This window comes from Callorhinus ursinus, unplaced genomic scaffold (genome assembly GCF_003265705.2).
Source record: "Callorhinus ursinus isolate GAN/ISIS: 27379988/994484 unplaced genomic scaffold, GSC_fseal_2.0 scaffold101, whole genome shotgun sequence".
Classification (NCBI taxonomy): domain Eukaryota; kingdom Metazoa; phylum Chordata; class Mammalia; order Carnivora; family Otariidae; genus Callorhinus; species Callorhinus ursinus.
In genome coordinates this window covers 554,636-568,024 of record NW_027397163.1, presented here as the reverse complement: position 1 = coordinate 568,024, position 13,389 = coordinate 554,636, and the positions used below count along the sequence as shown (strand labels likewise).

The following is a 13,389-nucleotide window of genomic DNA, read 5'->3' as shown; positions in this document are numbered from 1 at the left end:
AAAGGAAAAGAAAGAAGGAAGGAAGGAAGGAAGGAAGGAAGGAAGGAAGGAAGGAAGGAAGGAAGAAAGAAAGAAAGAAAGAAAGAAAGAAAGAAAGAAAGAAAGAAAGAAAGAAAGAAAGAAAAGAAAAAAAGAAAGAAAGGAAGATGGAAAAAGGAAAGGAAGAAAGAAAAGGAGGGAGGGAGGAAGGGGAAGGGGGAGGAAAGGAAAGGAAAAGAAAGGAAAAGACACTTCCATGTCTGTCTTATAAAATGGCAAGCAATTTAATGTAAAACCTTAGTTTTCTGGGAAAATTACCTTAGAAGCTATTTTATTCTTAAAAAGGGAAAAGAAATACAAATAATAATGATGATGATAAGAGAAACTGTTTTCTCTGTGGATGGCCCACTGGGTGACATCAGAACTCCCACAACACAGAAAGGGCTGGTCCAAGTGAACCAAAGTCTCCTGTGCACCACCCCTTCCTTGCACTGACCCCACAGTCCCAAATTCAACCCTATCATCATTTGCTCAAGAATGAAAGTTCATGGGGGGAACCAGGACTGTTTCATCTCTGTTTTCACAGGACCCTATGAAATGGAAAGAATCCCTTCCCCTCCCAGTTGGCCTCTTCACCACAGAACCAGGAAACTGGAGTGCCCCCAACCTGGGCACCTGCTCTGGAGCATCCTACAGGGGAATAGTTACAACACGCCAGACTGTCAAACTGCTGTCAGCCACCTGAGATCCAGGGCACAGGGGGAAGAGTTGGGAGTCCAGGCAGACCAGTGCATGACAGAGAGCACAGCAACAAACAGGACATGGGAAAATGCACGTGGATGAGATGTGGTTGCAGAGAGCAAGGTGCATGTGGGACCGAGGTGCAGGGGAGAGAGTCGCAGGCTCTAAAGGCACATGAGGGTCAAAAGGTGCAGTGGGGATGAAATACACTGCAGAGCTTAGGGGCATGCAAGGGGGAAGAGCGTACAAGCAAGAGTCTGGGGAACACAGGGTGGCGGAAGCATATGGGTGCCGGTGTCATGGCAGGCAAGGCTGTAAGGGGAGGAGCCAGAGTCCGTGCCGGAAGAGAGGGCACAGCTGGGTAGATGCACTGCAGACAATATTCAGGAAGGGGCTAAAGAAGAGAGGGGGACAATGGGTGGGGGTGGTCCATGCACAAGAAGAGGATGCAGAGAGGAAACAGACACGGTAGACAACACCATCGAGGAGAGAGTCCACCAGTGGGCATCAGTGGACCAAAGGACCCAGGAAAGGGGCTGGGATTACAGGCCTAGGGAGCAAAGCACCACAGTTAAGAATGGCGGGGGGCAATGGGGGCAAGCTCAACCCCTGAGGGCTGTCAATATAAAGGACACAATGGTTACGCTGCCGTCACTGAAATGGGGATCAGGGATCGGATACAGGGAGGGGAAGATGGGTGGCATGGAGTTGAAGGAAGGGAAGTTTGGGACGGATGACAGAATTCTTAGCAGGGTAGACCTCAAAAGGGCACAGGCTGGAGGCGGTGTGGCAGGATGGATGTCCAGAAAGACTGGGTGGAGAGGATGGGGCAGGCAGAAGTCAAGGAGACGAGGAAAGACGGGATGAAGGACATGGGACCCATCACATTCACCCAACTGATGGGTGGAGTTCTGAGGTTGCAGGGAAACGGAGGTATGAGATGAGGGGATGGGTGCAAGTCACAACAGAACTCACTGATTCATTCCCCACTCAGTTTCCCCACTTATATTTATCTCCATTTATTATTGGATTTTTAATTTCAGCTTATGAGACAAAAATCTTATGTATACAAAATACTCCTAAAGACTCCTTAATCTGAGTATACAGCATAGGGCTGCAAGTAGAATTTGGGGGAATGACACAGCCTTCTCTCTCTTCTTTGGGGATGCCAGATAGCGTGACCACGGTGGGTCTGGCAGAACATGTTTATAGGTACTTGATGCTTAGTGATGGGAATAAGTATCTGTGCTTTCTCCAAGCCCTGCTTATGCCTTGAATTTGTATGCCCTAGACCTGATACGATGAAAATCCTTACATTTATTGTGGCGATTCTAAAACATAACACATGCTTTAAGAAAATAAAACATAGCCACACACAGCACATTTTAACTCTTCTCTTTTTCCTTGCTTTTCCCTTATAAGAAGCTATCCCAGGAGGTCACCATTAGTAGTACTTCTGCGGATATATTGTAATATTTTAAAATATTTTTGCTTGTAAACAATTACATGCATGTTTTATTATAAAATATTTAAGGAATAAAAGTCCCCATTAATTACCCTTTGCCCAATACCAGTTTGATCTGCAAACGGACCAACTTTCACTGCTTTGAGAGTTATTCCCCTTTTTTTAATGCAATTTGGGATGTCTACCTGCTAACATAGATGAACATATTCTGTACTTATATCAATATTTATGTACATATTGTCACACTGGGCTTACTCCCCAATCAAACTGCTCTCCTCATTTACAGAGTGGAATCTTTAGACATAATTTGAAGGTGTATTTATCATGGTAGGATATCTCCCACTTATATTAAAGGCAAAGATATGGGTAGGTTAATATCTACTTCAGGTGGGTTTGCAGTTGCCAATAACGTGGAAAATACAAATGACCAACAGGGAACAAGTTCAAGAAACCTTAGTACATCCTGGTACTACAACAATACTATAAATCCTTATAAAGCTGAGAGGATTCATTAAGTCCTCGGACAGGTAGGCTGAGCATCCCCAGAAAGAGTGAGCCAAGCGGAGGTGGGGGACACTACTTTTGTGATCTTTAGAATAGGAAAAAATTTCTTTTTTTTTTTAAGATTTTATTTATTTATTAATTTATTGATTTGAGAGAGAAAGAGAAACAGCATGAGAGGGGAGAGGGCCAGGGGGAGAAGCAGGCTCCCTGCTGAGCTGGGAGCCCAATGTGGGACTCGATCCCAGGATTCCGGGATCATGACCTGAGCCAAAGGCAGTCGCTTAACCAACTGAGCCACCCAGGTACCCAAAAGATTTCTTTACAAGAACAAAATGCCATGAGGGGCCTGGTGGCTCAGTTGGTTAAATATTTGCCTTCGGCTCAGGTCATGATCCCAGGGTCCTGGGACCGAGCCCTGCATTGAGCTCCCCCACTGAGCAGGGAGCCTGCTTCTCCCTCTCCCCCTCCCCCTGCTTGTGCACACAAACACACTCTCTCTCTCAAATAAACAAATAAAATCTTTTTTAAAAAAAGAACAAACACCTCAACTAGAAAGGAGGAAATGACAAATTGGTTGAAAATTAAGAGTTTGTCCTCATCAAAAGGCACCTAGATAGATAGATACATGGATGGATGGATGGATGGATGGATGGTAGATAGATAGCTAGCTAGCTAGCTAGCTAGCTAGCTAGCTAGCTAGCTAGATAGTTAGATCCAGCACCAAGAATATAGTCTACATGTATAAATATCTCCTGTACATCAATAAGAGAAAGATAGGCAACACAACTGAAAAAAATGGGTAAAATAAGCCAACGAACACTCAAAAAAAGGATTTACTTGATGGCCAATAAATACGTGAAAAGATGTTCAAGTTCCTTTCTCATCAAGAAAATGGAAATAAAGTCACTGCCTGGTACCATCACACAACAACCAGAATGCTAAACCAAAAATGACAGAAAATACCAACTGTCAACAGGGATGCAACTAAACTAAGAATCTCACCAACAGTCGTTGGTATAAAATTCATACACACACTTTGGGAGACTGTTTGGCTGTGACCCAGCAGTATCACTCCTACGTATACATCTGAAAAAATTCCCTGTACATCTCATTACACTCTATAATTTACATATCAGCATCATTCTAATAACGCCAAGTAGAAAATCACTCCCATGTGCTTCATTAACACAGCGGCTAAATTGTTTGATTTTCACACAATGAGATCCAATCAGCGGTGCCAAGAGATGATCAATAACAACATGCAAGAATACCAATAAAATCACAAATGCATGGAATTGAACCATGAAAATACAAAAGGGTTCATGCTACAGGATTCCATTTGTATCAAGGACAAACGAGGTAGGAGATTTAGATGTTAGATGTCCCGAGGGTGACCCTTGAAGATCGTGACTGGGAGAGGCCATGAGGAGGAGGTTTCCCCCAGGCAGGCAGTGTTCTCTCGCACAGAGGTGTGTTCACTTGCGAAACATCACAGAGCTGTCCACTTAGGACCTTTGCATGTACATTCATCTTTAAAATACAGATCAGCAATAAGGAAGTTGTGAGGATATGCATAGACTGGTGTCATTGCTCCCTGACATTAATAAATGGAGATAAATATAAATGGGGAAGCTGAGTAGGGAATGAATTAGTGAGTCCCTGACATTGTCATGGTAGAAGCTAAAAGCATCCAATAATGTCACACGTTACTTTCTTAGAGTATGCTGCGATACCTAGGTTAAAAACCAAGAGATACTTAACACTGTATGTTAACTACTTGGGATTAAAATTATAAAAAACCTAAGAGATACTGAAAATGCAACCTCCAAAAAAGGGGGGAAGCACAAGAATTTTAAAAATGAACACAGAAGACAACAGAGAAATTAGAACAGGTGTCAGGAAGAGCACACAGTAAATCAATAAATCCGATCCCAAATATATTCATCATTATTTTCAACACATACAATTATTCCTTTTAAAGCCAAACTTTGACCATACTTGATTTTTTTTCCCAAGAGACACAGTTAAAATAGAAGAATTAAGGTAGAAAAATGGATGACACATTCCATGTAATTTTTTTTAAAGATTTTACTTGACAGAGAGACACAGCGAGAGAGGGAACACAAGCAGGGGGAGTGGGAGAGGGAGAAGCAGGCTTCCTGCTGAGCAGGGAGCCCCAATGTGGGGCTCGATCCCAGGACCCTGGGTTCATGGCCCGAGCCGAAGGCAGATGCTCAGCCGAGCCACGCAGGCGCCCCAAGATGCCATTGCTTTGTTAATTTGTTATTCCTTATCCAGGCAAAGCTGAGTCTGGACATACTGGAGTCACCTGTGTTTAAGAGCACACAGGGGCTGAGAGTAGGAAAACACATAGCAAAGAATGCAGACATGCTCACCAGCGACTGACTGGTGTGATTTAGAAAAGCCAGACAAAGTTGACAAATGGAGGAGAGGGTATAAAAAAATACAAAGGTGCTCACCAGGATAAGGGTGTTCTGGATGGCTCTGGACTCTGTGGAGGACCCGGCGGAGACACCGGTCGTGTGAATGTATCGGACCCACTGTTTGTGCCTGTATAGATGAAAACCATGGAGCCACTGGCCCAGAGCTGGGCCACTGGCCCAGCAGCCACTGGCCCAAGGATAAAACATCAGTGAATGATAGCCATGCTGTAAACAGTGAGGCTGTGAGTTTATGGTAAAATACTGCAGAACAGTGTCCAAAAACACTTTTCCTCGTGATGTTTGCATTGATCCATTTGCCAGTCACAGAAAGAGGAAAAATGGTATTCATCAGTATGTTCAGGATCCAGCACAGGGTGGTGGAGCGGACAGTGTACTTGGGAGCTTTCCTTTTAAGCGCTGCCCACCTGGAGTTCTGGGGGCTGATCGTGATGACCTGGAAGACACTCAGGAGGCAGGTGCTCTCCATGGACACACCCCTGGCCACTCTTTGAACAAAGAAAAGCAGCTTGCATCTAAAATCATGGGGGAAATGTCTCAACCCAAAAGCTGCCATCGTCTGGGAGACTCCGTTAGAGAGAATGACCAAGGAGTTGGCTATAGTCAGGTGCCTGAGAATCAGATCTGTGTACCTTGCCTTGCACCCAGCAAAGTGAAGGAGGAGATAATGGCGAAGAAGAGAAATTCCCCAGGACTCCAAGCACAGTCTGTGATAAGAAGATCATGCCTACTGCCAGATCCCTCCTGGTCACCCTGTCTGTTCTCAGTGACTAATGCTCGTCTTCAACGCCATTGGATCCTGTGTGGGAACGGGGACAGGAAATGCATTCAGAATGTCAACTGAATCCCAATATTCTCCATTTACTAGATTCGTTGTATCTTAGATATTTCTAAGTTAAGGTCTTTTATTAAGAGATTTTTCAAGAGTTAAATATACAACCTTCAGAGAAAACAGAACATACAGATCACCGTTATGAAGAGCATATACATGGTAATCTCTGATTCTCCACAAGGTTATGAGGCACACTACTGTCACCTTAATTACAAAGAGAAGGCAATTACAGAGTTCAGGCAAATAGAAGTTAAGTGACTTGTCTAAATCCCTATGCTGGTTAGGGGCAGAGCGGGACTTGAAAATGCCTGGTGCTACCAACAAAAACAGCGCCTTGAACCACCAAGCCACACTAAAAAGGTTGTTAGTGAAAACTAACAATCCAGATATATCTTTAGTCCCAGAACATTTGGTTTTGGATTGGTGGTAACATAATTTTGATCTTAACAAGTTTCCATTTAGGGGCGCCTGGGTGGCTCAGTTGGTTGGGCGACTGCTTTCGGCTCAGGTCATGATCCCAGCTGGGATCAAGCCCCGCATCGGGCTCCCTGCTCCGCGGGAAGCCTGCTTCTCCCTCTCCCACTCCCCCTGCTTGTGTTCCCTCTCTCGCTGTCCCTCCTCTGTCAAATAAATAAATAAAATCTTTAAAAAAAAAAAAAAACAAGTTTCCATTTATACATATAAATTTACCCTATAGTCAAGGTCAATTATGAATGAAGATTTAGAAATCTTAATGAACGCAGATGTACGGATTGCAGTTTAATACCACAGGAGCCCGCCCCATGATGAGCAGACTTAATGAAGGGAAGAATGGCTTGATATAAGGCAGGCAAAAAAAAAAAAAAAAAGAAAAAGAAAAGAAAAAGGATTTGTTTGCTTTTATGCCAGGAACACAAACACAATGTCACCTATTGCAGGATACTTTGAAAAAAACTCATGCCGCACCCTAAATTATAGGACAGGAAACAACACGGTATGGTAAATAGTGTAGGCCAAAAAAACTAAATTATTATTCTTTTCAGATCATATACTTGACTTATTAATGCCAAGTTCACAAAATTACTAGCAATGATGCATGGTTTTTGAAAAATATTAAAATGTAAGGGACATATGTACAAAATTCAATCTCTAGGGTATGAAACTGTATATTTTATGAATTGCAATAGTAGATATTTTGAATCAGTATTGGAATGTTTTTAAATCAAATAAAATAATTTCAATCCTGACACCTATTGTCTGAAACTCATAAAGTTACCTTTTCCTTAAATGATCTGTCCCTAACCTCAAGAAGGAAATCCTATCACAACCAACAGACCACAAGTGCATTCAGCAGGAGCACAATTACTCCTTTATTGCATTAATTGCATTAGGCACCCATTAACTGCATCAGGCACCCAGGGCTAAACATTTCTATTCTAGCAACTGTAACTCGAATACATTGATTCCGCATAGGACTATATGGTCCACAGATGGATTCATCCTGTTATACAAGGACAAATGTATGACAAGCACAACTCTGGGAATCCTGAAATATAGGCTTTGAGTCCTACAAGGTAGATAGAGTGGCAGGTTGATCTCAGAACTACGTTCCCTGAGCACTTCAAATATCAGGTTTCATTAGCCCTTAACCACCAAAGTGACTATCACTGTCAGTTACGCGGACATTAACTTAGGGGCCGTTGTCACTGGGTGACGTGAAGGACCCCGTCTGCCTTTATTTTTAACATTTTAACATATTTTTTAAAGATTTTTGTTTATTCGACACAGAGAGACACAGTGAGAGAGGGAACACAAGCAGGGGGAGTGGTAGAGGGAGAAGCAGGCTTCCCGCGGAGCAGGGAGCCCGATGTGGGGCTCCATCCCAGGAGCTGGGATCATGACCTGAGCCGAAGGCAGACACTTAATGACCGAGCCACCCAGGCGCCCCTGCCTTTATTAGCTTAGCTGATGCCCCAGGAATTATTCCTCCTTCCTGTGTGGCTCTGACAATGGACCGAGATCAAACCCAGAAGCAGCACCTTTTCTAACATAACCACTTACCCAGACTTCTGACAGCCAGGTTTTCATGGCAGACTCTGCCTCTCTGGTTGGAAAGAAACCACCACCTCCTTCCCGCTGTGAGAACGGTGGGCAGACATGAAGGTCATACCAGCCAGTGCAGGTGAGGAGAGGAGGCAGCCAGATCATGAGATATGGGTTCAGGATCCTGTGACCTCACCTCCCCCCTCAGGACCACACTTGTCATTTCTCCCACAGCAGCAATCAGAGTGCGGGCTGGGAAGGAGAATGTTTCCGGAAACCTTTTTCCAGTTGCTAATTTAAAACAAACAAACAAACAAACAAAACAATTACACGTTTCCTTTCAGTGTCTCCCAAGGGAGCTCTGGAGTGTTTGAGAAAGGCTCTTTCTCCGTGATCCCTACAGGCAGATGCTAGCAAATGTTGGTGCATTTGAAGACCACTATCCGCAACACTGGAACGACGTGGGCACGAAACTCTGGGGTCTGACAGGTGAGGAGGCACATGTGTCTCCCTGCATTCGCAGAGAACTTCCATACGAAGTCATTCAGCCAAGAAAACATGTTCTTTCCTTCTCTTCAGACTGTTGTGTGCACCAACAGGTAAGTGATGAGCAGAGACAAAAATGAGACAGGCATCACCTGAGGATTTCCGGACAGACGCAAGCAAAAGCAATCCATGACACTGATATTTCACGTTAGAAATCACCGGACTTATCTGCAACAACTCTGTCCCAATGTTGTCTTCTGCATAATTCAATGCCAATTAATATGGGTGTTTTATAGGAAAGTGAACAGCAATACTGACCCCCACTCATGATAGGAAGTAGCAACAGAACAATGTCCATGGAAAAAGGAGGGAAGGCTCAGAAGAGCCCCTCACAGATAAAAGCATGAGGGTCAAACTTGTATGTATGGTGATTAACATAACAATAAAAAATTTAAAGAAGAGGGTGAAACTTTTTTTTTTTAAAAGATTTTTATTTATTTATTTGACAGAGAGAGACACAGCGAGAGAGGGAACACAAGCAGGGAGGGTGGGAGAGGGAGAAGCAGGCTTCCCACTGAGGAGGGAGCCCGATGTGGGACTCGATCCCAGGACCCTGGGATCACGACCCGAGCCGAAGGCAAACGCCCAATGACTGAGCCACCCAGACGCCCGAGGGTCAAACTTGTAAGAGGCAGACTGCACTACTTTTTTTTAAATTTTTTATTGTTATGTTAATCACCATACATTACATCATTAGTTTTTGATGTAGTGTTCCATGATTCATTGTTTGTGCATAACACCCAGTGCTCCATGCAGAATGTGCCCTCTTTAATACCCATCACCAGGCTAACCCATCCCCCCAACCCCCTCCCCTCTAGAACCCTCAGTTTGTTTTTCAGAGTCCATCGTCTCTCATGGTTCGTCTCCCCCTCTGACTTACTCCCCTTCATTCTTCCCCTCCTGCTATCTTCTTTTTTTTTCTTAACATATGTTGCATTATTTGTTTCAGAGGTACAGATCTGTACTACTTTTAACCACCAGTTAACCCAATGCAACTTACTCTAATCAAGAGCAGTGAAGGATTACCATAGTTCTCGCCACTTGATTTTTCTCCCCAGAATGGTTAACAGTAAGCACTGGTTGAAATCTCACTGAGCAGAATGTCAACCATCCCTGAAATAACTAATACATTTGCCAAGTGGCCATTGGGCAGTTTGTAATTTTACCTAAGAGAGAGTTCAGAGAGCTGGTTCTGACTTAGGTGAGTGGTCTGAAGATGATTAGACACAAAAACATTCCCTGACGTTTTCCCTCATTCTGAGGAAAAGACAGCGTAAGGTTCAATAAATATTACACTTTCAAGGACAGTAAAATGTATTAGGGCATCAACAAAGGCATACATAGTTATGCTTGGGTGCTCTATTTATATCATACGTAAGTCGCGTATCTTTCTCAATGAGAGTCATGGTGAGTCAGAAGTGTACTTCTCAAAAATTTAGTGTATACTCCCAGAAACTGGAGAGCTTGTTAAAATACAGGCTCTGATTCCGTTCTGGAGTGGTGCCTGAGTTTCTGCATTTCTGACAAGTTCACCAAGTGTTGCCAGTGCCTCTGGTCCAAGGGCTGTACTTTTTCTTAAGATTTTTTATTTTTTATTTTTTTCCAAAGATTTTATTTATTTATTTGAGAGAGAGCACGAGAGGGAAGAGGGTCAGAGGGAGAAGCAGACCCCCTGCCGAGCAGGGAGCCCGATGCGGGACTCGATCTCGGGACTCCAGGATCCTGACCTGAGCCAAAGGCAGTCACTTACCCAACTGAGCCACCCAGGTGCCCCTAAGGGCTTCACTTCTGAATAGCAAAGAGGTAAAATGTTGAGGGAAATAATCGTGTGTGGCTTAGAACAGTGGAAATTATAGATTCTAATGTATGGCCACAATCTTTTTTTAATATTTCCCTAGGTATTATTCAAAGAGCTTTCATAAATTAATGCATAAACCACAAAAATAATCTATGAGAGTATTATTCTTCCACTTTTGAGACTATTCTGTCAAACATCCAGTAAAAGGAAGGGCATGGGTTTTAACCCCGTTTGTGAGATACAGATTTTATCCAAAAGGAACACACTGGTCAATGTACAGAAAGATGCAAAAAGAATATTCATGACAGGTTTTCTAAGTGAGAGGAGTAACATAAAGAAGGTAACATCACAGAACTCATCTAGTAACTTTTACATTTTATGTACATATTGATACATTTACAAGGTAATTATATACACTTTAAAAGGTAGTGTAGAAAATTTTTCATTGTGACTGCAATCTTAAAATATTTTCAGGGGCACCTGGGTGGCTCAGTTGTTAAGTGTCTGCTTTCAGCTCAGGTCAGGGTCCCAGGGTCCTGGGATCAAGCCCCGCATTGGGCTCCCTGCTCCGCGGGAAGCCTGCTTCTCCCTCTCTCACTCCTCCTGCTTGTGTTCCCTCTCTTGCTGTGTCTCTCTGTCAAATAAATGAATAAAATCCTTTAAAAAAATAAAATAAAAAAATAAAAGGTAGTGTAGAAAATTTTACATTGTGACTGCAATTTTAAAATATTTTCAGGGGCGCCTGAAAATGGCTGGTGGCTCGGTCGTTGGGTGTCTGCCTTCGGCTCGGGTCATGATCCCAGGGTCCTGGGATCCAGCCCTGTGTTGGGCTCCCTGCTCCCCGAGAAGCCTGCTTCTCCCTCCCCCACTCCCCCTGCTTGTGTTCCCTCTCGTCGTGTCTCTGTCAAATAAATAAAATCTTTAAAAAAAATAAAAATAAAATATTTTCAGCAGTATAAAACATACACATCTATTTGTGGATGATGCTTTTTGTCTTTTAAACACACCAAAGAAAACAGATACACAGACTAAAATAAGAGCTATTGTTTCTGAGTCTTGTGTTTCATCGAAAACTTGTTTTGTTGATCATTTGGGAGTTGTATTTTAGAATTTTGAGACACTTGAACATATATTAATACGACTGTTTCCCAGCAATAAGAAGAGTGTGTCTATGACATTAGTGTGGAATGGATGGAAATTTGCAGGACCAATGCCTGAATGATTTAGAACCTCTACCTGCAAAAGCAAGTGTCTCCAAATAAATGTGAAAGCCTTCATTTCCCAAGTAAACTATAAGCAAAGACAAAGAAGAGAAGGTGCTTTCCAGATTAAACATGTTTTATACACATCTCTCTTGCACAGAGCTGGTGGAGCATCCAGATGGAACCCAAACATTAAATGTCCTTCCACGTGGATACCGCAGGACCCGGCCCCATCCCCAATCTCGCGTATCCACACATCCTCACGTTGCTCTGTCACAAAGGGAACATTTCCAGTCGCTGAAGGCCAATAATTCACAGTGGGAGTTGCTCAAGGCATAAACGCAGCCAGGCTGGATAACGTTGAGAGGAGGCTCTGGGACACACGGGAGTTCTAAAGACGGAACCCTGACTGTCATGAGAAAACCAGGAAAAATAGTAGTTGAAAACATACGTGTTAGGACCACCAGAGCTGGAGAAGTAAATCTTTGCATGTTCCAAATCCACGGCATTTCAGGAGGAAAAGAGGACTCAGCTCCTGACCCGGGACGTGACATTTCTCTCCCTTCTCTGGGTTTCTTCTGTAAGTGAGATTATATGGAGGAATCACGTGTGCATCTCGAGAATATGCCTTAAAGGTGCTAGCACAGCTCCTTCACCTGCTCCCGCTGCATCCCAGGCAGAAGGACCTTGAAATGCAAAAAGGTGCCTGGCTCAGCGGGTGAAGCATGCATGAGTTCCAGCTCCATGTTGGAGGTAAACTTTACTTAAAAAACGAAAAGGCCACCCTCTTCTGCCCTTTGTCTCAGGAGAGATTCAGGATCAGTGAGCTCCTACATGGAGACCATCACATGAATTTCTCCTTCCCTGTCTTCACATGCCCCCCCCCCAGACACCCATAAATTCTGATACTGCGGTGGGGAATCCTAGCTGCACTGACCCGTCCCTTGCAAACCCACCCAGGGCAGACCCTGTTGCCTCCCCTGGGACCAAAGCCTGCGGTCAACTCTCCTACGTGCACCTGGGAGCCCTTGTGCTCCTGGTCTCACCTTACAATCACCTGGAGCATGTAATTAAAGGAACATTGATGTTTCCACCCTGACCAGTAGGGGTGGAAGGTGAGGCACACAGATGATGATCGTTCTTAAAATCTCAGATGGGACCCTAACTGGAAGCCTGGGCTGAGAGCCACTTGCCTAAGACTTGCTTCTCAAGCTTTAATGTGCTTGAAGTCATTAGGTGTTCTGGACCCACCCCAAGAAATGGTGATTCTGTAGGTTTGGAGTGGGGCCCATGAACTGACAGCTTTCACAAGTTCCATGTTAGTGCTGATGCTGCCCCCCACCCCAGACCCCGTATCAGTAGCATGAAGCCAGAGAAAGCAGGCTCAGCACAACAGAGCCCTTCATGGCCACCATCTTCACACTAACATTGTTGGTGTGGGTTCCCAGGGAAGACGGACCTAGAAGATCATACCCGTTGCTGTCCCTTTAAAGTTTCCAGAAGGCTTGAGAAGGCAGCGATATCTGAGCAAGTCTGTATTTGGACAAGGACGTGTGGACGTCCATTGATGCAATGTTTACTGAACATCTACCATGTGCTCACATGTGCTTTATGGTATACTGTGCCAGGAACCTCACAAGCATGATGTGGGTCAATCCTCATAATGCCCTGGAGGTGGGGCACTAAGGGGGTCCCATATTCCCATGAGGATTTAGATGCTTGGCCCAGACTTTTTAAGATTTTTATTTATTAGAGAGTGTGGGCACACGCAGGAGAAGGGGCAGAGGGAGAGGGAGAAGCAGGCTCCCCGCTGAGCAGGGAGCCCGAAGTAGGGCTCG

The 13,389-nt window shown here is 44.1% G+C and overlaps 1 protein-coding gene and 1 pseudogene across 1 annotated transcript in view; one reads left to right on the top strand and one right to left on the bottom strand.

Moving 5' to 3' along the window:
• The window catches only part of LOC112806498 (vomeronasal type-1 receptor 4-like), an 11,825-nt pseudogene extending 5,949 nt beyond the window's left edge, over positions 1-5,876 (bottom strand).
• The window catches only part of LOC112806790 (uncharacterized), a 909,505-nt gene that overhangs the window by 861,146 nt on the left and 34,970 nt on the right, over positions 1-13,389 (top strand). The gene's annotated exons all lie outside the window — the stretch shown is intronic.